This window comes from Bos grunniens, chromosome 21, assembly GCF_055505025.1.
Source record: "Bos grunniens cultivar Pamir isolate PY7600 chromosome 21, Bosgru_T2T1.0, whole genome shotgun sequence".
Lineage (NCBI taxonomy): Eukaryota > Metazoa > Chordata > Mammalia > Artiodactyla > Bovidae > Bos > Bos grunniens.
The window spans coordinates 18,702,446-18,727,884 of record NC_141185.1 but is presented as its reverse complement, the minus strand read 5'-3'; the positions used below and the strand labels follow the sequence as shown (position 1 = coordinate 18,727,884).

General features: G+C 37.1%; 1 long non-coding RNA gene across 18 annotated transcripts in view; it reads left to right on the top strand.

The window, feature by feature from the left end:
• Positions 1–417: 417 nt before the first annotated feature.
• The window catches only part of LOC147349192 (uncharacterized), a 503,453-nt gene continuing 478,431 nt past the window's right edge, over positions 418–25,439 (top strand). For 2 of the 18 annotated variants that reach the window (XR_015149568.1, XR_015149565.1), the window contains exon 1: positions 1,163–1,909. This is a non-coding gene — a long non-coding RNA (uncharacterized LOC147349192). Of the gene's footprint in view, positions 740–1,110; positions 1,910–25,439 lie in introns of those variants that run through there. The other 16 variants (XR_015149573.1, XR_015149566.1, XR_015149564.1 and 13 more) reach the window with 15 other exon arrangements.

Sequence of the window (25,439 nt, the reverse complement as noted above, 5' to 3'; positions counted from 1 at the left end):
ACTGAGCTCCAAGGGCTCTGTATATCACAGCAGAAGCATTTCATCATTTTTCTTATAATTTATAAAACTAACTTCATTCTATTTCCCGAGGATGGAGCTGATCAGCTGGTCCTATAGTCTCATAATTGACCTGCTTGATTAATTTGAAATTCAACTAATTTTGCTATAATGAGAATCTGCTGCTTTGGGAGAGAGCCACATAAATCAGTTAAATCTTGTTGAATCTGGATATTTAATTTCATTCCTTGTCAGAATTCAGGTCTCAGGGATGCTTATGCAGGTGTGTGTGTGTGTGTGTGTGTGTGTGTGTGCATGCCTGCTCAGTCTCTTTAGTTGTGTCTGACTCTGCGACCCCATGGACTGTAGCCCACCAGGTTCCTCTGTCCATGGAGTTTTCCAGGCAAGAATACTAGAGTGAGTTGCCATTCCCTACTCCAGGGAGTCTTCCCAACCCAGGGATCAAACCTGCATCTTTCCTGCATTGTGGGCGGATTGTTTACCACTGAACCACCTGGGAAGTCCTTTATGCTGATACTCCTTACCAGTTCTTAATTATCTTATGAAAGTTGACTTTTCAAAAGCCTATGAGGAGGACTGAAAGTAGAGCCTGGCTATAATAGATTTTTCACCTTATGCTGAAGTATATAACGTCATACTTCCTGAAAGAAAACTAAGAGCAAGCGATTGAGTCAAAAATTAAATGTTTAAGCTTGTCTGTTCAAATCCTGAGTCATCACCGGTAAGCATACAAAGTTTTTTTCTTAGAATTTCCAGTGGCTAAGAAGAGAGAGAGAAGATGGGCAGAACAAATAAGCCTATGGTATTATCATTCATCTCAATTAATTATATAAAATTCATATAATTTGGTTTATATTATTTTACTGTGCTATTTTCAAAATATGTTCTTTTATATCATTATATTATACATGTTTTAAATTCTTACGTTACTTAAATTCATTCATATGCTTTTACTATGCACCACATATTTATTAAATGCCTTGTTCTAGGCCAGTAGTTCTTAAATTTTAGCATGCATCAAAATAACTTGGAGGGGACTTTCCTAATGGTCTAGTGGTCGAGAATCTGCCTGCCAATGTGGGGGACATGAGTTCCATCCCTTGTCTGGAAAGATTCCACGTGCCCCAGTGCAACTAAGCCCACGTGAAGCCCACGTGCCACAACTACTGAGCCTGCGTACCTAGCGCCCATACCTTGCAAGAAGATAAGCTACTGCAGTGAGAAGCCTGCACACCACAGCAAAGAGTGGCCCTGCTTACTGCTGGTCGCAGTTAGAGAAAGCCCATGAGCATCAAGAAAGACCCGGTGCAGCCAAAAATAAATAATAAAAAGAAAACCCCAACAATTTGGAGGGCTTGAGACAGCACACATTGATTACCAAGTTTCTTCCCTAGAAGTTCTGATTTAGTAGCCCTGGGGGTAGCACCCACAGGTTTGCAGTTTTAATGAGTTCCAGGTGATCTTAATGCCTCTGAGCAAAGAGCCACTGACTGGGTCTAGGCACTGCAGGTGTGTGCTGTGTGCTTAATGGCTCAGCAGTCATCAGGAAAAAAAAAAAAAAGTCCTGTCCTCATGGATATTATACTTCTTTGGGAGATATAGATACCAGATAACTAAACAAACAAGGAAGATACTGATGGCCATTGCTGTGATCTCAATATTTGTGTCCCCTTCAAATTTGCATCTTCAAATCCTAATACTCAATGTGATGGTATCAGTAGATGGGCCGCTTTAAGAGGTGATTAGGTCTTGAGGGCTCTGCTCTCATTAGTAAGATTATAAGAAGCCTTAGTTGGGCTCCCTTGCAGGTTCTGCCAGGAGAGGATTAAAGGAGCGATCTGTGACTGACCAGGACTTACCTAACCATGTTGGCACCCCAGTCTTCAGAACTGTGAGTAATACATTTCTGTTGTTCATAAAGTACTCAGTGTGTGGTATTTTGTTGTTACAAGAGCCAAAACAGAGTAAGAAGTCATGAATATTTGGAAACCATGGTCATAAATAGAAATTAAGCTGAGTGGTAAAGATTATTTTAATAACCGTGGCATGCCCAGAATGGTCTCTCTGACTAGATAGTGGGTCATCTCGAGGCCTAAAAGCCAAGAAGTCAGCCACAGTATAAGCCAGTCATCTTAAAAACTGTACGAAGAGTTCATATAGAACTTTTATGAGGGTCGGATAAAAAAAAACAAAAAATCAGGTCTATTCTTGTGTTCGGCATGATACTCAATACATCTGTCCCTTGCTCCATATGTAATCTGTCATATAACCATGACTATTATTAAAATTTCAGATGTGTAGAATTTGGTGATGACTTTAAATTCTGTACCATCTGTTACCCTGGTCAGGAAGGAATATAGCTTGGGTCCATTTTGGCTAGCTTGTATTATCCCTTATTTTACCTTCAGTGCAGTAATAACTTCAAGTTCAGTTAGTTTTTTAAACTAAACTCAGAAAATCACTTATATGGAAACTTGTTTGTAAATGAAGCAGACTAAATTTCTAATATAATATCTAACAATATTTTAGGTTGCTGGAAATACAATTTGCTCTTAGTCCTGACAAACATTTATTCTTGACTTTTGAGTAGATGCACAGTACTGCAATATGCCTTATGAGAGAAACAAACATATAGGCAAGACAGGATAACTGTGCTCCAGGAGCTTACAGTCTAGTTGGAGTGAACTAAAACAATTGCACTGCTAGTTGGATTAAAGAGCAGAATATGAAACCTTCTTTAAGAGACATAAATATCAGGATAAAAAGAAGGGTTATCCAAAGGCAGCAATGGGACAAATGGCCAAACAAACAAAAAAACAGCCTCGTGAAAGAATTTACATATTCTGCAGCTGCAGAATCCATAGGGTCAGATACAGAGGGGAGGGGTGATCATCCCACTAAGTAACTCCATTTCAAGACTAAAAAGTTGAAATGAGTGGAGTATGACCAGTGAATACAGAGTACATGACATCTAATACTGGAGATGAAATTGCAAAGCCAACTGGAGGTGTGTATGGCAGTGAAGGTAAGTTTGTGGAGGTCACTCAAAGGAACACACAATGGGATACTTTTTGAAGTTTTCTCAGCAGGTGAATAACATTTTTGTCCATGACAGCAGTTTTCAGCTGATGTTAATTGTAATAAGACCTATAGAGAAGGGAAGCATCTCAACTTCAAACTACTTGCTGGTGAAAAGTTGAAATATAATCCTTAATAGTGCTGAGCCTTTTTTAGCCCATTAATCATTAGTAAAATAGTCAACATGGAGTTAGGCAGGGGAGCTCATGAGTATGATGAAAAATTTTCTTTCAGCGTGAAATTTTCTGTTGCATGTGTTTTTCAATGAATCAGCAACCTAAATAAGACTTATGATGCTATACTTTGATTAAATGCTAGAACTACGTCTTGTTAGTTATTTCAGTATAGGGTTCATTAAGCAATAATACATTGAACTGATGTCTTCAGAATGCAGTTATCTTACGTCTTTCAGAGGTCTAAGAATAATGAGGTCATCATTTAAGTATACGTGGATAATTTTTCTGAACTGGAGATTATTAAAACACTTTTCCAAGATAATAAATGACTTTTGAAATGAGAGTTCAATTTGCTTTAGAAATCTATGCATGAGAGCATTTTTAAAGGGGATGATACATTGAATTTGACATATAAGATGTATAAATGTGACTTAAAAGAAGACAAAAGTGAACACCTATACATGGCAAAGGGTAAGTGAATACAGAGGGAGGTTGATACACGTAGTCAGGTTACACTTTGTTTTTTAAGTAGAATTTAAGATTATAAGAACAGATTTATCTCACTGAAATAATCGAATTCATTCCTTGGAATGAAATTGTATATTGTATAAACAGCATATACAATGATAAATACATATGCATAAAAATGTCAGACTGTTACTAAGTATCACCTGTTACTCACTACGGTACTGATGGAAATTTGATGATATGGGAATAGTTGAATAGTTTTGCTATGTTGTGATGAAACTGTATCATTATCTGCTGGTTTTATAGTGTTTCATATGCTTTTATGTTCTGTTCATGTTTTCTTATTGATCTTTGCAACACATTTACTTGTCATTTCACTTATAATCATTGAGTATTCCTTTGAAGGAGTACTCCAAATATTATGTAGTTACATCTAATGTTTAATAGCAATGTTTTTATTTCAAAACTTTCTCATTTAAAAAAAATTTGAATGTCATGCAAATATGCTGCTGCTGCTGCTAAGTCGCTTCAGTTGTGTCCGACTCTGTGCGACCCCATAGACAGCAGCCCACCAGGCTTCCCCGTCCATACATACATGCTAAACAAAAATGGATCAATAAAATCCTACATTTTTAGGTATATTTATTTTTCCTTATTTCTATCTCCCTTCTTACCTTCTTCCCATATCTGTAATCCATTTTCCTCAGCAAGTCACCTCCAAATACACCTCTATGTACCATGTTAATGTAATACTTACACTACACTATTAACTCCGTGCTTATATAAATACATGTATTGATACTATATATGAAATACATTATATAAATGCAACACTCATATACACAAATGTAGGCATACACACATACATGTTCTTAGCCATTAATCTACCAAACTTAAATTCTATGTCTTACTTTTCTCACTCAACGAAGACTCATAAAAACTCTATCTAGTCAACTTGAGTATTAAACTCACTTTCGTAATGGCTACAGAATATTCTATTGTGTGGATCTACCAAGACATATTTGTATGTTGCTTTATTAATATTTTACTTCTTAGGTTTATCTTCTAAGAATAGAAATGTATTTATTAAATCTTTACAAAGTGATTTTACTTCCATGGGATAGAATCGAAGGGACGTTATTATTTGCTGACTGCCTTGGTGCATTGTTTCTTAGGTTTTATTGGCCATTTTGCTAATTTATGAATTGTTTATCTTAAACTCTTACCTACTCCCTGTCAGACTGGTTTGGTTTTGTTTTGTTTTCTGACTTTTTTTTTAAATTTACTTTTATTTAACTTTACAATATTGTATTGGTTTTGCCATATATCAAAATGAATCTGCAACAGGTATACATGTGTTCCACATCCTGAACCCCCCTCCCTCCTCTCACCCCATACCATCCCTCTGGGTCATTCCAGTGCACCAGCCCCAAGCATCCAGTATCGTGCATCGAACCTGGACTGGCGATTCGTTTCATATATGATATTATACATATTTCAATGCCATTCTCCCAAATCATCTCACCCTCTCCCTCTCCCACAGAGTCCAAAAGACTGTTCTATACATCAGTGTCTCTTTTGCTGTCTCATATACAGGGTTATTGTTACTATCTTTCTAAATTCCATATACATGCGTTAGTATACTGCATTGGTGTTTTTCTTTCTGGCTTACTTCACTCTGTATAATAGGCTCCAGCTTCATACACCTCATTAGAACTGATTCAAATGTATTCTTTGTAATGGCTGAGTAATACTCCATTGTGTATATGTACCACCGCTTTCTTATCCATTCATCTGCTGATGGACGTCTAGGTTGCTTCCATGTCCTGGCTATTATAAACAGTGCTGCGGTGAACATTGGGGTACACGTGTCTCTTTCAATTCTGGTTTCCTTAGTGTGTATGCCCAGCAGTGGGATTGCTGGGTCATAAGGCAGTTCTATTTCCATTTTTTTAAGGAATCTCCACACTGTTCTCCATAGTGGCTGTACTAGTTTGCATTCCTACCAACAGTGTAAGAGGGTTCCCTTTTCTCCACACCCTCTCCAGCATTTACTGCTTGTAGACTTTTGGATCATAGCCATTCTGACTGGCATGAAATGGTACCTCATAGTGGTTTTGATTTGCATTTCTGTGATAATGAGTGATGTTGAGCATCTTTTCATGTGTGTGTTAGCCATCTGTATGTCTTCTTTGGAGAAATGTCTATTTAGTTCTTTGGCCCATATTTTGATTGGGTCATTTATTTTTCTGGAATTGAGCTGTAGGAGTTGCTTGTATATTTTTGAGATTAGTTGTTTGTCTGTTGCTTCATTTGCTATTATTTTCTCCCATTCTGAAGGCTGTCTTTTCACCTTGCTAATAGTTTCCTTTGTTGTGCAGAAGCTTTTAAGTTTAATTAGGTCCCATTTGTTTATTTTTGCTTTTATTTCCAATATTCTGGGAGGTGGGTCATAGAGGATCCTGCTGTGATGTATGTCGGAGAGTGTTTTGCCTATGTTCTCCTCTAGGAGTTTTATAGTTTCTGGTCTTACGTTTAGATCTTTAATCCATTTTGAGTTTATTTTTGTGTATGGTGTTAGAAAGTGCTCTAGTTTCATTCTTTTACAAGTGGTTGACCAGTTTTCCCAGCACCACTTGTTAAAGAGATGGTCTTTAATCCATTGTATATTCTTGCCTCCTTTGTCAAAGATAAGGTGTCCATAGGTGCATGGATTTATCTCTGGGCTTTCTATTTTGTTCCATTGATCTGTATTTCTGTCTTTGTGCCAGTACCATACTGTCTTGATGACTGTGGCTTTGTAGTAGAGCCTGAGGTCAGGCAGGTTGATTCCTCCAGTTCCATTCTTCTTTCTCAAGATAGCTTTGGCTATTTGAGGTTTTTTGTATTTCCATACAAATTGTGAAATTATTTGTTCTAGCTCTGTGAAGAATACCATTGGTAGCTTGATAGGGATTGCATTGAATCTATAAATTGCTTTGGGTAGTATACTCATTTTCACTATATTGATTCTTCCAATCCATGACAAATCACAGAAGAAATCAAAAAAGAAATCAAAATTTGCATAGAAACTAATGAAAATGAAAACACAACAACCCAAAACCTGTGGGACACTGTAAAAGCATTCCTAGGGGAAAGTTCATAGCAATACAGGCATGCCTCAAGAAATAAGAAAAAAGTCAAATAAATAACCTAACTCTACACCTAAAGCAACTAGAAAAGGAAGAAATGAAGAACCCCAGGGTTAGTAGAAGGAAAGAAATCTTAAAAATTAGGGCAGAAATAAATGCAAAAGAAACAAAAGAGACCATAGCAAAAATCAACAAAGACAAAAGCTGGTTCTTTGAAAGAATAAATAAAATTGACAAACCATTAGCCAGACTCATCAAGAAACAAAGGGAGAAAAATCAAATCAATAAAATTAGAAATGAAAATGGAGAGATCACAACAGACAACACAGAAATACAAAGGATCATAAGAGACTACTATCAGCAATTATATGGCAATAAAATGGACAACGTGGAAGAAATGGACAAATTCTTAGAAAAGTACAACTTTCCAAAACTGGACCAGAAAGAAATAGAAAATCTTAACAGACCCATCACGAGCACAGAAATTGGAACTGTAATCGGAAATCTTATAGCAAACAAAAGCCCAGGTCCAGATGGCTTCACAGCTGAATTCTACCAAAAATTTAGAGAAGAGCTAACACCTAACCTACTCAAACTCTTCCAGAAAATTGCAGAGGAAGGTAAACTTCCAAACTCATTCTATGAGGCCACCATCACCCCAATACCAAAACCTGACAAAGATCCCACAAAAAAAGAAAACTACAGGCCAATATCACTGATGAACATAGATGCAAAAATCCTTAACAAAATTCTAGCAATCAGAATCCAACAACACATTAAAAAGATCATACACCATGACCAAGTGGGCTTTATCCCAGGGATGCAAGGATTCTTCAATATCCGCAAATCAATCAATGTAATACACCACATTAACAAATTGAAAAATAAAAACCATATGATTATCTCAATAGATGCAGAGAAAGCCTTTGACAAAATTCTACATCCATTTATGATAAAAACTCTCCAGAAAGCAGGAATAGAAGGAACATACCTCAACATAATGAAAGCTATATATGACAAACCCACAGCAAACATTATGGTGAAAAATTGAAAGCATTTCCTCTAAAGTCAGGAACAAGACAAGGGTGCCCACTTTCACCATTACTATTCAACATAGTTTTGGAAGTTTTGGCCACAGCAATCAGAGCAGAAAAAGAAATAAAAGGAATCCAAATTGGAAAAGAAGAAGTAAAACTCTCACTGTTTGCAGATGACATGATCCTCTACATAGAAAATCCTAAAGACTTCACCAGAAAATTACTAGAACTAATCAATGAATATAGTAAAGTTGCAGGATATAAAATCAACACACAGAAATCCCTTGCATTCCTATACACTAATCATGAGAAAACAGAAAGAGAAACTAAGGAAACAATTCCATTCACCATTGCAATGGAAAGAATAAAATACTTAGGAATATATCTACCTAAAGAAACTAAAGACCTATATATAGAAAACTATAAAACACTGGTGAAAGAAATCAAAGAGGACACTAATAGATGGAGAAATATGCCATGTTTTGTTTTTAATTTGAAAAATTTGAAAATTGTGGCTATTGATATTTATCACCTGAGGAAAAGTCCCAATTTAATGTCTTATAATTTACCTTACAGGATTGATGCCACACAATCTTTAATATTTATAAAAGTTTTTATGTCTTATATAACTTGGAGTTTGAAGCCTAATGACAGTCGTGACATTTTTCCCTAGGATATATGGATATGTAGATGTTCCTGATATCTATTTTTGCATTTTCCTTTTAAACTTGTATGGAATTTATTTTTAAATAATAAATATGGGAGTAAGTATGAGTGCAGAAGTAGAGTTCTAAACTGGGTTGTTACAATAGGCCTCCTAGAGAAAGTGACATTTGAAAAAAGCTTTGGAGGAAGTGAGGGAGACAGCCATGTTCATAGCTGGAAAAAATAACAATGAAAACTGTTGGTATATGTCCATGAGGTGAGAAAATGAGGTGTCCCAGTAAAGCTTAAACAGAGCGAATAGGAGATGAAATTGAACATCATCTAAAATCGTCAATGCATATAGGGTGCTGTGCCTGGGTTACTGGAAGAGTAATACAATTGACATATGAAAATTAGACTATCGCGTGATGAAAGCCCAATCAGAGGGCATGCTCAGATCTGCTCTGACCACCTGGGAAACAGATGATTGTGGTTTGGACAAGAGTGGCAAAACATGGTGGGAACTAAACATAGACCAGTGGACGATAATGAATGTTGACTGAGAAAGGAAAGCATTAATAATGACTCCAAGATTTTTGTCCAAAGCAACCAATAGGACAGGGTTGTCTTCAACTGAAATGTGAAAACTTGAAGGAAGATCAGGACTTTTTGTTCTGTTTTGGAGGATAAGTTTCCAAGTTCAATTCTGGGCATGATACTTCTTAAAGATACCTGATTGGAGATACTAAGCAATCAGTCGGAACAAGGGTTCTGGAACTGAGGGAAGAGGGTCACACTGAAGATGTAGTAGGAAATTGGTGTGTCATTGGTATTTAAATTTATTTGACAAAATAGGAGTCTCTGTGTCAAATGTTAGTTCAGTTCAGTTGCTCAGTCGTGTCTGACTCTGCGACCCCATGAACTGCAGCCTACCAGGCCTCCCTGTCCACTATCAACTCCTGGAGTTTACTCAAACTCACACCCATTGAGTTGGTCATGCCATCCAACCATCTCATCCTTTGTAGTCCCCTTCTGCTCCTGCCCTCAATCTTTCCCAGCATCAAGGTCTTTTCAAGTGAGTCAGTTCTTCACATCAGGTGGCCAAAGTATTGAAGTTTCAGCTTCAGCATCGGTCCTTCCAATGAATATTCAGGACTGATTTCCTTTAGGAATGACTAGTTGGATCTCCTTGAAGTTCAAGGGACTTTCAAGAGTGTTCTCCAAGGCTACAGTTAAAAGCATCAATTCTTCAGCACTCAGCTTTCTTTATAATCCAATGCTCACATCCATACATTACTACTGGAAAAACCATAGCTTTGACCAGGTGGAACTTTGTTGGTAAAGTAATGTCTCTGCTTTTTAATATGCTATCTAGGTTGGTCATAGCTTTTCTTCCAAGGAGCAAGTGTCTTTTAATTTCATGGCTACAGTCACCATCTGCAGTGATTTTTGGAGCCAAAAAAAATAGACTGTCACTGTTTCCCCATCTATTTGCCATGAAGTGATGGAACCAGATGCCATGATCTTCGTTTTCTGAATGTTGAGCTTTAAGCCAACTTTTTCACTCTCCTCTTTCACTTTCATCAAGAGGCTCTTTAGTTCTCACTTTCTGTCATAAGGGTGGTGTCATTTGCATATCTGAGGTTATTGATATTTCTCCCAGCAATCTTGATTCCAGCTTGTGCTTCATCTAGCCCAGGATTTCTCATAATGTACTCTGCATATAAGTTAGATAAGCAGGGTGACAATATACAGCCTTGATGTACTCCTTTCCCTATTTGGAGCCAGTTTATTGTTCAATGTCCAGTTCTAACAGTTGCTTCCTGACCTGCATACAGATTTCTCAAGCAGCAGGTCAGGTGGTCTTGTATTCCCATTTCTTTAAGAATTTTCCAGAGTTTGTTGTGGTCCACAGAGTCAAAGGTTTTGGCATAGTCAGTAAAGCAGAAGTAGATATTTTTTTTGGAACTCTCTCGCTTTTTCAATGATTCAATGGATGTTGGCAATTTGATCTCTGGTTTGTCTACCTTTTCTAAATCCAGCTTGAACATCTGGGAGTTCATGGTTCATATACTGTTGAAACCTGGCTTGGAGAATTTTGAGTATTACTTTGCTAGCATGTGAGATGAATGCAATTGTGCAGTAGTTTGAGTATTCTTTGGCATTGGCTTTCTTTGGGATTGGAATGAAAACTGACCTTTTCCAGTCCTGTGGCCACTGCTGAGTTTTCCAAATTTTCTGGCATGTTGAGTGCAGGACTTTAACAGTATCATCTTTTAGAATTTGGAATAGCTCAACTGGAATTCTATCTTCTCCACTAGTTTTGTTCTTAGTGATGCTTCTTAAGGCCCACTTAACTTCGCATTCCAGGATGTCTGGCTCTAGGTGAGTGATCAGACCATCATGATTATCTGGGTCATGAAGATCTTTTTTTGTATAGTTTTTCTGTGTATTCTTGCCACCTCATTTTAATATCTTCTGCTTCTGTTAGGTCCATACCATTTCTGTCCTTTCTTGTGCCTCTCTTTGTATGAAGTATTCCCTTGGTATCTCTAATATTCTTGAAGAGATTTCCCATTCTATTGTTTCCCTATATTTCTTCACATTGATCACTGAGGAAGGCTTTCTTATCTCTCCTTGCTTTTCTTTGAAACTCTGCATTCAGATGAGTATATCTTTCCTTTTCTCCTTTGCCTTTTGCTTCTCTTCTATTCACAGCTATTTGTAAGGCCTCCTCAGACAACCATTTTGCCTTTTTTTATTTCCTTTCCTTAGAGATGGAAAATGTAGATAAAGGAGAAAAAAATAAGACTGATCTCTGAAGTGTTCTAAAAGGGATGTGAAAAGGAACCAACACTGAGCACTAAGAACGAATTACCTTTAAAATACACGGGGGAAAACTCATTTCTGGAAGCCAAATAAAGCATTGTCATGTGAACAACATCAGACATTCTAAAGAAATGATGATCAATAAATTTGAGAGGTCTTTGAGAAGACTAAGTTTGGCAGAGTGTTTGGGGAATGCTTGAATGAATTCAAGAGTAGGAAGAAAGGAACTGAAGCCAAAAACATAATTACCTCCTTCAAATAACTTAGCTATAAGGGAAAACAGAAGTAAGGGCAATAATAAAAATGGAAAAATGGGATGGGGGGGTGGTTATTGTGATTAGAAAAATATCATGTTAGTGTGACATAGAAAATATCTGCTAAGAAGGAAAAAAAATGATGACACTAGGAAAAAGACATTGCTAAAGTAATGCCTTAAGATAGTTCTTAGGGTAATTTGTTGTTATTTTTAACTATCTATTACAGCCAAGTCATAGGATTTCTAGCTGAATCTAGACAGAGATAAGGTGTTACCAATAAACAAAACAATGTTGCTTCCGGCTACTTTGTGTGACTGTTATTTCGTTTCCAGTGACAACCCTAATTCTGCAGCCTTTCTTCTGCCTCCTCGATGAGAATAAAGATCTCATATTATTGAATTGCCCTTAGTTACCTACTACCAGCACCCCATCCAGAGAAACCTCCACTGCTCTGCTGCTGCTGCTAAGTCGATTCAGTCGTGTCCGACTCTGTGCGACCCCACAGACAGCAGCCCACTAGGCTCCTCTGTCCCTGGGATTCTCCAGGCAAGAATACTGGAGTGGGTTGCCATTTCCTTTTCCAATGCATGAAAGTGAAAAGTGAAAGGGAAGTTGCTCAGTCGTGCCCAACTCTTAGCAACCCCATGGACTGGAGCCTACGAGGCTCCTCCGTCCACGGGATTTTCCAGACAAGAGTACTGGAGTAGGGTGCCATTGCCTTCTCCACCACTGCTCTAGGCTCATCCAACTTCACACAGCACAAACCTAAACCCCTCCCACCTCCCTCTCTTGCCCCTCCCCCCACCTCCCTCTCATGCCCCTCCCCCCACCTCCCTCTCATGCCCCTCCCGCCTCCCCTCTCATGCCCCTCCCCCCTCCCCCTCATGCCCCTCCCACCTCCCTCTTACCCAAGTATTCTTTGGTGCTCCTTGTGCTCTCACTTGCCACAACAAGCAAAGAAGCCCACCATTTATTTCATGCATGTTCCTGGTGATCCTCTATCAGTCCTTGACAGCTCTTGCATATGTACAGTAGGATGGATGATATGACGTGGTGGACTTCTCTAGAGGGGGCAGGGGGCGAAAATCAGTGCTTGTGTTAATGATAGTGGATGGGTACATGAGGGAATGTGTTTAACTTTTTCATTTCTTGGCCATGCCATGCTGCATGTAAGATCTTAGTTCCTCCACCAGGGATCAAACCTGTGCCTCCTCCACTGGAAGTGCAGTCTTAACCATTGGACTGCCATGGAGGATATGAAGGAATGTGTTTAAATTCTCTTTTGAACAGGGTTATTAACTGAGAGTGAGGACATACTGGTAGTTTTGGAAGCTGAAGAAAAAGAAAAAAACTGTAAAATCAAGTTTGCATGGGGGGAAATAAATGACCTATTACTGGCAAACATTAAAGACTCCAGGTTTAACACGTTTATCCTGAAGTGTTTCAATGTCAGCATCAGATCAGATCAGTCGTTCAGTCGTGTCCGACTCTTTGCGACCCCATAAATCGTAGCACGCCAGGCCTCCCTGTCCATAACCAACTCCCAGAGTTCACTCAGACTCATGTCCATCGAGTTAGTGATGCCATCCAGCCATCTCATCCTCTGTCGTCCCCTTCTCCTCCTGCCCCCAATCCCTCCCAGCATCAGAGTCTTTTCCAAGGAGTCAGCTCTTCGCATGAGGTGGCCAAAGTACTGGAGTTTCAGCTTTAGCATCATTCCTTCCAAAGAAATCCCAGGGCTGATCTCCTTCAGAATGGACTGGTTTGATCTCTTTGCAGTCCAAGGGACTCTCAAGAGTCTTCTCCAACACCACAGTTCAAAAGCATCAATTCTTCGGCACTCAGCCTTCTTCACAGTCCAACTCTCAAATCCATACGTGACCACAGGAAAAACCATAGCCTTGACTAGACGGACCTTTGTTGGCAAAGTAATGTCTCTGCTTTTGAATATTCTGTCTAGGTTGGTCATAACTTTCCTTCCAAGGAGTAAGCGTCTTTTAATTTCATGGCTGCAGTCACCATAGCAATGCATTTTTCTCTCATAAGTTCAAGTGCATGAATCTAGATACAGAGTAGCCCAATAATTGGGTTTCACCATGGTGTGGTTTGCCAAGGGGAAACAGTAAGGTACAAGGTTGTTTAAAATGTTTGCAGAAAGATAATAAAATGATGCATCATTTTTAGACCTGGGTAGGAGACAAACCATGAACATTAAAAGGATTTGGGAGACTTAGAGTAAAAATGATAGAATCAATAATCTGTAGGTTCTCATTGGGCCAAAAAACTGTTGTATTAATATTTGATGTAAAGTGCAATAGGTGAACCTATTATGAAGGTTTGCACATCATGTGAACTAGTTGTTGAGGTAGGCTGGAAAAGGAAAATACTGACAGATTCATCTCTAGATTCATTCATTTATCATAGCTATTCTATTTTTAATAGTTTTCCATTTTTATGAACAATATGGATTTTTCATTTTCTGACCTGAAAAATTTTAATAAGATGGTGCTTCTTTAGGTGTGCAAAATTAAAATATGAATCCACCTGACCCCAGAGTCTTAAATTTAAGATTTCTAATAGAATTTCCAAACTCTGCAGTGGTAATAGGTTTATTCATGACCTCTCAATTTTGGGGGTTAACATTTTGCTAGGAAATCATCAATACTGCCATCAAGTTGCTTGCAGTATTCCCACAGAATGTTGTCATTAACTTTGCTGCCTACGACTTTGTGTTATTCTCTTTTGACCTTTGTATTTGCAGTTTTGCTTTTTCTACAGTTAATGGAAGTTCTAAATGAAAAATTGCAGTAGTTTATCATAAAGAAAAAATATTTTGCACTATCTGCCCTAGAATGTCTAAGGAAAAATATCAGGTTATGCTGTGTATCATGAAGTCTTAGAATTTCTTGGACTATTATTCTGTGTTCATCACTCACCTTCAAATCTTGCATGTCACAATAAATAAATTAGATTTACACCCTGTTGTTCTATTCTTAAATTATTTTATGCACCATCCCACAGAGGGTACAAAGGCTCTTCGTGAAACTGTAGAAATGGTAATTTGATCTCCCTAACATAAACTTTTCAAAAACTCTTATGATCATTTTTAAGAGGTTTTATTAGGCTTTCAAAGATGATATCAAGATCACCTTAGCTCCAGAGACCTGTTTAAGAAATTACTGAGTCAGCATCTTACTTTAGGATCAGTTTGTTTTGACACCTGTACATGGTTTTGAAAACGTGGGGTTACTTTGGCCCTCTCAATTAAAACATCCTTCAAGTCTTAAAAAAGATTCCAAGTTGAAAGTATTCAAATTCTGAGGACATGAATTCATCTTGTTAAAGTCTAGAGAAACAAATACAGACACACCTACGCATGTCTTCAAGGGCTGGCCTGGAGTTTCTTTGATGTTTCATCAGACAGACCTGGGTCAATCATCAGCTATTTCTCCCAGTACATACTGGCTCTCTGTAAGCAAAGATAACCACCTCAATTAATAGTGGTATCAGGTAGTTTAGGATTCCTATCCAAACAGACTCTGAATCACAGTGCTAACTAGAAATGGGATGACTGCAGCCAGAGTGTGAATCTCTTCTAAATGTTTTCCCTCCATGCTAGCTATTTCGCTCTTGTTGGTCGCTGTTGCTATTAGTAAATAACATACGCTTCTACCGTAGATAATATATTTTCTCAATCTTTTCCATTTGGATATACATTCTTTGATCAGTTGGGTGGGGGCAGGAAGCAAACATGAGTTATGTCTAAAATCTTGACAAAAGCCAATTACATCACTTGTCAGTTATTTCCCTTATGAGTGAGCCCTTTAACAAAAGACGGGTTGTGGTTATTTTGAAGTTATTAAATGTACTAGACAATAAAGTATTAATACTTAACTACATTCCCATTAAACCCTTTAAAAAATTGTTCCTGCTGCTCTGGTTACAACCTTTAAGAGAAAGTAACAAACGACAGACTATATAAAACAACAGATTGCTAGGAGTGGGTAGAGTCAGTGGGTCTGCAGTATGGCCCAAGAAACTGAATTTGTAGTAAAAACCACCTCTTCCTCCCTGTTTGACAAAATGAAATGCGAATGGTCTGCAAGCCATGAATTTGCAGAAAGTAGACACGTTACAGGTAGGATTAAATCAGGTAGGTTTAATGCGTACAAGCTTGCTGCTGCTGCTGCTAAGTCGCTTCAGTCGTGTCCGACTCTGTGCGACCTCATAGACGGCAGCCCACCAGGCTCCCCCGTCCCTGGGATTCTCCAGGCAAGAACACTGGAGTGGGTTGCCACTTCCTTCTCCAGTGCATGAAAGTGGAAAGTGAAAGTGAAGTCGCTCAGTCGTGTCCGACTCTTAGCGACCCCATGGACTGCAGCCTACCAGGCTCCTCTGTCCATGGGATTTTCCAGGCAAGAGTACTGGAGTGGGGTGCCATTGTGTACAAGCTTAGTGTGTATTAATTTCTGACTCTGTATATCTTGATGGAGTTTTGAACGGTTGTCAAGCAGCATGATTGCAAATGAGCAGTTTCTCATTGCTCTGTTTCTTGCTTAATTGAAAAAATGGTCTTTGTGCTCATTGTACCTAGAAAAGCTCACCCAAAACAAAAACTCACTAACACTACTATAAAATATCACAATAATTTGTCCTCACACAAATATTAGTCTTTGCTGTATAGCAAGAGTTTTTGTGTTCCAGAGCTTCTTAGAAAAATTTGAGCTGTATAGGGGCAATTTAAGCAAAATGATAAAGGTAGTGAATTTGTATTTGCCAATTTCCTGATTTTTGTTTTTCTATCCCTATTCCACTCTTAATAACTATTGTACATTTTTTCAACCTGTTGAAGCTGTTGCACTATATTCTCAGATCAAAGAGACTCCTCCACAACCACAGCCAGCCTCCTACCAGGCCTGGTTCAAAAGCCTTTTCATTCTACCCATTGCCCATTCCCTTATTGTATATCCTTTGCTATTGAACATATTTGTGGATATTCCCAAAGATTTAGCTACAAAAATTCTCATAGAATAGTGCAAAATAACATCATCCAAACTTCAAATATGTGATTGAAAATGAAGACTATTTTTAGATCACAAAGAATGATTTCATAATCTAAAATATGTAATGAGAAAATATGCACAGTATCAAACAATATGAACAACCTCAAAGGCATTTATAAGCAGTGACATTTGGTTCTAAATGTGCATATACTTGTGAAACTAAGTGGCAATTTGTAGCCTCAGTTCTTGCAGATCTAATGAATTGTCTTAAACATTATATGGTGCTAATCTCGGATTCTACATTGAGAATTTCCTGAGCATACTAAAAATTTTAAGCTGATTTTAATAATGTGTGTGTGTGTTTTTTAATACTCACTAGCATTACTGCAGCTCACTGTCTTTCAGATATAGCTTGAATATTTATTTTTTGTTGTTTAGTTACTAAGTTTGTCTGACTCGTTTGTGACCCCATGGACAGTAGCCCACTCCTGCTAGGCTCCTCTGTCCTTGGGATTTTCCAGGCTAGAATATTGGAGTGGGTTACCATTTCTTTTCCAGGGGATCTTCCTCACTCAAGGATCGAACTCCTCCTAAATTGGTAGGTGAGTTCTTTACCAATGAGCCACCAGGGAAGCCCATTTATGAGTAAATTGCTGTAAATCAGCTCTATCATAATATCCACCTAACTGTATGGGCGTCCTGAATGGCTGTGAAAGAATCTGCCTGCAATGCAGGAGATGTGGTTCATTCCCTGGGTTAGGAAGATCCCTTGGAGGTGGAAATCACAACCCGCTCCTTCCCAAGTGGCCCTAGTGGTAAAGAACCTGACTGCCAATGCAGGAGACATAACAGACACGGGTTTGATCCCTGGATTGAGAAGATCCTCTGGAAGAGGGTATGGCAACCCACTCAAGTATTCTTGCCTGGAGAATCCTCTGGAAACAGTAGCCTGGAGGGCTACAGTCCAAAGGGTCGCACAGAGTTGTACATGACTGACTCGATGGACGTGAGTCTGGGTGAACTCCGGGAGTTGGTGATGGACAGGGAGGCCTGGTGTGCTGCGATTCATGGGGTCGCAAAGAGTCGGACACGACTGAGCAACTGAACTGAACTGAGCACAACCGATTATGTACCTCATACACTGAAATTCCTTTCAAATGCAGACAGAAGAACTTTATTTATAAGAACTTAAATTAGAAGGTTGACATGATCTTTGTTTTAACTATCTGAATGTAGAAAAATGTTGAAGCTTAGACTAAGGGATATGAATGAAGTCCATTGTCTTAAATTTGTCTTGTGTATACTTAGATGAAATTTTGTTATAAAAATGCTGATAAATGAGTTGCCATGCTTTTGGTTTTATTGGATTATTTTTAGAATTCATTATTGATATTATAAATGGTACTCTGATTCTGAAATTTTTGAGTGCTATAAACATTTAGTGGACACACTGAGATGAAAGATAGATATTCAGTTCTGCTAAGTATTTAATGTTTAGAAAGTTTATAATATCTATAAATCTACTTATACATTTTTATTTACTAGAAATGAACTCCAAGTGGTTCTACACATTTTCTCTTTGTAGTGAATGCTAGTTAGCTGCAGTTAAATTGTGTTCAATTTTGATAACTTCCTTTACATTATTTGCTTCAAGTTATTTAATATATTGTCTTGGTGTTACAGTTTAAAATTATCTGTTGAAATGGCTTCTAATTCTTCTCAAAAATAGCATAAAACACAGAGTGAAGCAGAGGAATTCAAGGAAGGGGAAAGTATATCTTTTTTTTAAAAAGAGATATTTAGATTGGATTTTTAAGTGCAAGAGAGGTGAGAATTGTATTCCTAGTTCATTAAAATCATGAAAAAACATTTCAACAATAAAATGAAAGTGAAATAATTAAGCATAATTATATTGCAAATCTATAAATACACATCAAATTTCTCACATGAGGATAAGTTTTCTCTGCAACAAATAAATGTTTTGATTAGTCAAATACATTCATTCAAAACTATTCTAATATAAAAATTCTAGGAAAATGATAGGGTAATATCCTAGAATAACACCATAAATATTTTGTTGATCTTACTGTCACATATTTATAACACAAATGTGCATAGGAGCACATCATATATTTTTATGCATTATGTCATGATTAAGTCTATGTTTCCCTTCCCTGTGTTTCTCTCATATTATTCCATATTAGAAAGACCACACAGATCTTTTCAGTGTTTCCAAAAATGGGGTGAAAGAGTATAAATTAAACACATTTTATGCACCCTTATTTGGTGAAATGATAGTATGTGATCTATTACTGCATCTGTAGGCTCAGTTGATTATTTTACATGAGTATGTGATAGTTCACTTGTTGGGTATCATGATATGGCCACTAATCAATTGTTTCCTGCTCTTGTCCTCTAGGTTAATACTGTAATCAACACCTTCTGTGTATAGCTTCTTAGCAATTGACACTTTCTTTTTTTCCTGTGGTATAGTGCTAAAGAGTAGAATTGCTCTATGTGATGACCTAAAAATTTTAAATGTTAATATTTTATTGAGATTTGGCACTTAATACATTTCTGTCAGTGGGGTATAAAATTCATCCACATTTCAAACAAGAGGTTGCATAGCCATCTAAAATTCTTGCCAGATCAGCATAAATTGAGTCATCCTTAATCTGTATGTTGCTGACTATTAGACTGAGTATATTAATAGCTTTGACCATTGGATTTGCCCTTCTGTTCTTAGTTTCTTCCTCTATTCATAGTATTCATTGAAAGAAGGTGTTCTCTATGCTAAATTATTGCCCAATTGTTGCTTTTTATATCATGTATATTAAATATATTTTCATGTGTATAAATTGTATATTAACATTGTTTAACCCTAACTGTGGAAAATATGGGGCTTCCCAGGTGGCTCTAGTGGTGAAGAATCCGCCTGCCCATGCAGGAGATGTAAGAGATACGAGCTATATCCCTGAGTCAGAAAGATCCTTTGGAGAAGGAAGTGGCAACCTACTCCAGTATTCTTGCCTGGAGAATTCCGTGGACAGAGGAGCCTGGCAGGCTACGGTCCATAGGGTTATAAGAGTCAAACGCAACTGAAGCATCTTATCACACATGCACACATAAAATATAAACAGTTTTAAATGAACACTTCCACATGTTCATATTGTAGCTTAGAGTTTTGTAGTTTTGAAAAAGGCACTCATAAATGTAGTATTCTAGTTTTCCATGCAAAATTTTTATTGCTCAATTTTTGGCATCTAACTCATTAAACAGACTGGAATTTATTTTTCTATCTGTTAGATTAAAGCGTTCCGTTTTTATTTCCTTCTCATAGTTATTTAGTACCGTTATCATTATCTAAGAAATGTACTGTCTCATTCCCGATGTTTTACTTTACTTTTGCCATTATCGAGAGATGAAAGTGGCTTTATAAGATGTGCTGACAAGTGACAAACTGACCCTCACTGTTCTTACAATTTCTAAAAACTGTTTGGGGGCTAAAGTCTGTAAGTCCTTTTCACCTAATTCTAAGAAACTCAATTACAATTAAAATGGAAATTTTACTAACTTGTATATACTAACAGGAGAAATTAACATTTTAAATTTAGATTTTTCATTCAAGAACATGATCTACATTTCCTTTCCTTCAGTTACTATGCATGTCAATACAATTTTTCATATAGATCGAGTATCTTCTTAATACCTGAGCATGTTAACTTTTGCTTGTTATTTTAATGTTTTCCATTGCCGTTACTAGTATTTTCTGTTAAATAGCAAATAACAAAAAAATTTTAATACCTATCTTGGATCCAGATACTTTATCAAATTCTCTTATTAATTTTAAGTACTTAAGATACTTGCTTTTTATAACTGTATTCACTTTCTGTTTGTATTTTACATAGAATTTTTCTTAGTACGGGTCTTGAGTTTTATCATGTGGTCTATTTGATATTGCATATGGCAAAAATATTGCTTTTTATGATAAACTAAAATGTGACATCTGGACAATACTGCTTTTGAAGATTTGAGAAGTAGAGCTATTGGTCAAACATCTAAATAGTGGCAAATTTCTTTTAAATGATCCAAATCAAAAGCAATGTGTTTTGCTGTTGAAGACACACACAGCTGCATAATTATGATGGAGTTTGGATAAGAATCAACCACAACAAACAAATGCAGAGTCGATACTTCAGCTTTGCTGGCAATCCTGACAAATATACATTTCTGAGGGCAATTCAGATGTTGTGGTCATAAATAAGTGTAAGGGCTCTAAGTCTATTTATTTCTGGTTACACAATGAAGAAATAGAACAGCAAGAGATGATTTGTGTCAAATTTTTAAGAATCACACTTGGTCTTAAAATGTCAAGGTATAGGCAGTGTCACCAAAAATCATATTTCAGGTGTTTGAGAGAGAGAGTGAGCAAGAGAGATTATATCTATAACTCTGAAAAACTCATTCAAAATGAAGCAAATGGCCTAGACAATGAGATTCACCCCCAAGTAATGTTCAGAGTCAAGGATATTTTTCCAGTATTAGGAAGCAGTTTACTCCATGCTGTTCTTGAGAAGGTGTCTTTTCAAAGGCTCAGTGATACAGTCCTGAGCAGCAACAGCAGGAGATAAAATTGGTTTTCTATCTTCAGTTTGGCAGACATGGCTATTGAAACTACATGAAACCAAAGGGTCAAGGATCAAATGATCCAAAGGACCAAGTGGTGTCTTTTTTTACATCCTAAGGTAGGATGTATGAGTTTTTTCAGTTTGGTATTTGGAGCCAAAAGTTTGAAAAGGAGAGACTTTGTCATGAAAAATAAAGCGATGTATTTATCCTGACAAATTGTTGAAATGACAGAACTATAAATTTGTACTACTTAAATGTAATAAAGAATTACAAAGTATGGACAGATTATTATTGCAATATTGAAAGATTTAATTTTAAATTGTTAGAGGAGTATAATTTGTATAGTTAACAATAAAATAATGATCATTACTTGTTTAAATATTTTTTTTTCATTCAGAAAATATCTTCCAAGAGGATTTGTTGTCAAGTTAGAACATTCACTATTTCTAAATTGAAGCCAGTATGCACTGCTGCATTGTAATAGTCCATCCTTTTAAATTCACTTAACGCATACAGTACTAATAGAGAACCTAACTCTGCCAGGCACAGACCAGATACTTCGGCTGTCAAGGAACCAGATCAGAATTCTTGTCCTTAAGAATCTTACATTCTAACTGAGGAGACATCGTAAAATATCAATCTGTACAATTGATAGTATTTTGAAAAATAAGTACTCTATAGATCAGGGAAATGCTGTGGAAGAGTAGGTGTGGATGTTACAAACAGTGATGGAAATTGCGATATCTCAGCAAAGACTTGAAGGAGCTGAGGGAATTAGCATCTGGATATTGGGGAGCCAAGTGATACAAGCAGAGTTAGGGCAAGTTTGAAGGCCTTAAGACGGGATTGTGCTTGGCAAGTCCCAGGGAATGTAAGGTAATTTATTATGGTTGAAACAGAGACCCTTTAAGAAAGTAGTAGGAAATGCTATCAGACGGAATGGGAAGCAAAGATCAGGGCCATGAAGTGGCTCTTATTCTGACCGAATTATGGAGAGAGGGTGAGTTGTATGCAGAGTGTCCTAATCTGATTTGCATTTTTTAAAGGATTACTATAACTGTTCTATTGAGGATAGACCATTTTGGGGATCAGTGTTGTGAGAAGTGTTGGGATTAATGGTTGCATTTTGAATATAGAGTCTTCAGGATTTTCTGATACAATAGAAATGATTTAAGGTGAGATAAAGAGAGACACCAAGATTGACTCAAATTTTGGTCTGAGCAAGTGAATGAACTTTTCAACTAAGATAAGAAATATTGTAGATGACTTAGATCTGAGGGAGTAAATGACAAATTCAGTTTTATACAAGCTTCTGACATTTATAGTTATCAACTGTTTTTATATCTATACATAGGTATATAATGTATATTATATGTATGTAATATATGTAACATGTAATATATGTAATTATATATTACATGTACATGCAATATTTTATATATTTAACATTTGTATATGTAACATAATTTTCCCAGGGAGCAACTTGGTGGAACAGAGATAAATCTGGGAACAGTAAATAAAATACAGTGTAAGTAATAATTAGTATTTAGAATGGTAATAAAATTCTATGAACTACTCTAATTTTCATGTAGCCTTGGTCATAGTATCCAAATTCACTGATACTCTTTTACCTCATTTGTAAAACTGCTATGATAATACTTGTTCACTTTGGTTTAATCCCCAAAATGAACATGTGAAAATATCAAGGCTGATATCAGGAGATCATTCTAAATAAAAGAGAACTGAAAATAGAGTAAATTAGCACTCAATTTTCCACAATTAAACACTCAGATAACTATAGTCCTAAATTTCATTTCAGGAAATATATTATAATTTTACTTTCAGTTAATCGGCTACTTCAGAGAAGGCAATGGCACCCTACTCCAATACTCTTGCCTGGAAAATCCCATGGATGGAGGAGCCTGGTAGGCTGCAGTCCATGGGGTTGCTAAGAGTCGTACACGACTGAGCGACTTCACTTTCACCTTTCACGTTCATGCATTGGAGAAGGAAATGGCAACCCACTCCAGTGTTCTTGCCTGGAGAATCCCAAGGATGGGGGAGCCTGGTGGGCTGACATCTATGGGGCCGCACAGAGTCAGACACGACTGAAGTGACTTAGCAGCAATTGGCTACTTTACTGTGACCAGTACAGCAATGGCATATATAGCTTAAAACAGGATGGATTCAAAGAACTGTTTCCTGTACTCTTCCTGCTTCCAAGCTGGCCCAGAATCAGAACCACAATCTGAGATGCATTATCAAAGTGTATCAGCAATACATATACATATATCCCATCGTTTTGGATTTCCTTCCCATTTAGTTCACCACAGAGCACTGAGTAAAGCTCCCTGTGCTGTATAGTATATCCTCATTATCTGTTTTACACATAGTAGTGTCACTATGTCAGTCCCAATCTCCCAGTTCATGCCAGCGCTCCTTTCCCACCTTGGTGTCCATCCATTCAGGGAAAAGTTTCCTGTACCCTTCCCGCCCTTCTGCTGGCCCAGGACTAGAACCATAATCTGAGATGTATTATCACTGACATAGATCACAGCTGTCTATATTGCAGTTGTCAAGTAGCCTGTGAACTTCCTGAGAGAAGTGACACTTATTTTCATCTGAACTTATTGACCATCTTTGGCTTATGATCTGAGTTCAGCAATGCTTGCTGAAGTAAAAAATGAAGATATTATTCCTTCCCTTTCCCCGCTCTGAGCTCATATTTGAATTATGACAGCATTTAAAATTAAACATAAAGATCAAATATAAATATTTTACTGTAGGAATGAATGTCCATAAAGGAGCTTTCTCTACAAAGCTTTACAATAATCACTATTGTGTTCACTATCATTCACTTTAAATTCTACTTTAAACTATGAGATAAAACATAATAAAGTATATAAATATGTAATATATTCAGACACGCATTTGGTAAGTAAAAGTACAGATCTATAAAACATTTAGATATGAAACTGTCAAAATTAAGATATCTGGTAAAGTGGCTAGATAGAAGCCCAACAGTATACTTCAAAAGCTTTTTTTCCCAGTAATGCTCAATTTGGAGTTTATTTTATAGTCTTTGTTTTGGATAACAAATTATTTCACTGTACTAACTCTTATACATAATGTAATATGAAATATAGGTTTGGGAAATTTGGACCCTATATTTGTAATTATACAATGACTAGGTTCTACATAGTTACTACATTTGAGTTACAACTTAGATATAATCTTTAATGGTGAATAAAATGAAAATGGAAATATGATCACTTAGAGATTTCTTGTGGGAAAGAGAAAGCAAAATAAACCCCAGTCAAAACACAGCCCACACTTAATAAGCACACAATTACAGTGCCCAAAGACCAAAACTTCCTCAGCAATGTGAGAGCAAGACAAATCATTCCAATAGCACACGCAGGGAAAGCTTCCAAGAGTTTATTTCTTACAGTCTCCCTCACTTAGAAAATGCCCAAAATCAGAATCAGTGGATATAAACAGTGAGAAGGCTGCAAATCTACCTTACAATTACAAAACTTTCTGATGGTCTCATTTGATCCAATGATAAAATCTAGCGTAAATAAAATTGAGATCTATGGAAAAAAGGCCTTCACAGCATCACAAAGTGCTACCAATTGACTCATTCAAATATTAGTTAGCCTCAATGTGTATTACATTTTACTAGGCACTGAAAATAAACTACTGAATGGAGAAGATCTTGCTTTAGAGTTTACCATATTTTGCTTGGTCTTGGGTACACTGAAAAGCAAATAGGCAATTAGTATAGCAGACGCTAATTGCTATGTTGGGAGAAGTACAGTGTGCCTTCAAAGCTCTTAGGCAGTACCACTTAATGGAATGGAATTAATAACACAGTGCATTCATTTCCTATTGAGCCTGTAACAAATTGTCACAAGTTTGGTGGCTTAAAACAATTTACTCTTTTACTGATCTAGAGTTAATAAGTCTGAACTAGGCTGCCAAGACCTGCCTGCCTTCTGCAGGCTCCAGGGGCTAATCAGGATCATTTATTTTCTAGCTTCTAGAAGCTGCCCATATCCCTTGACTCATGGCCCCTTCCTCTCCCTGTCTCACTCTGTAGTTACATTTTTCTCTTTCTTATTAGGATGTTTGTAATTACAGTGGGCATGCCTGGACAGTCAGTGCC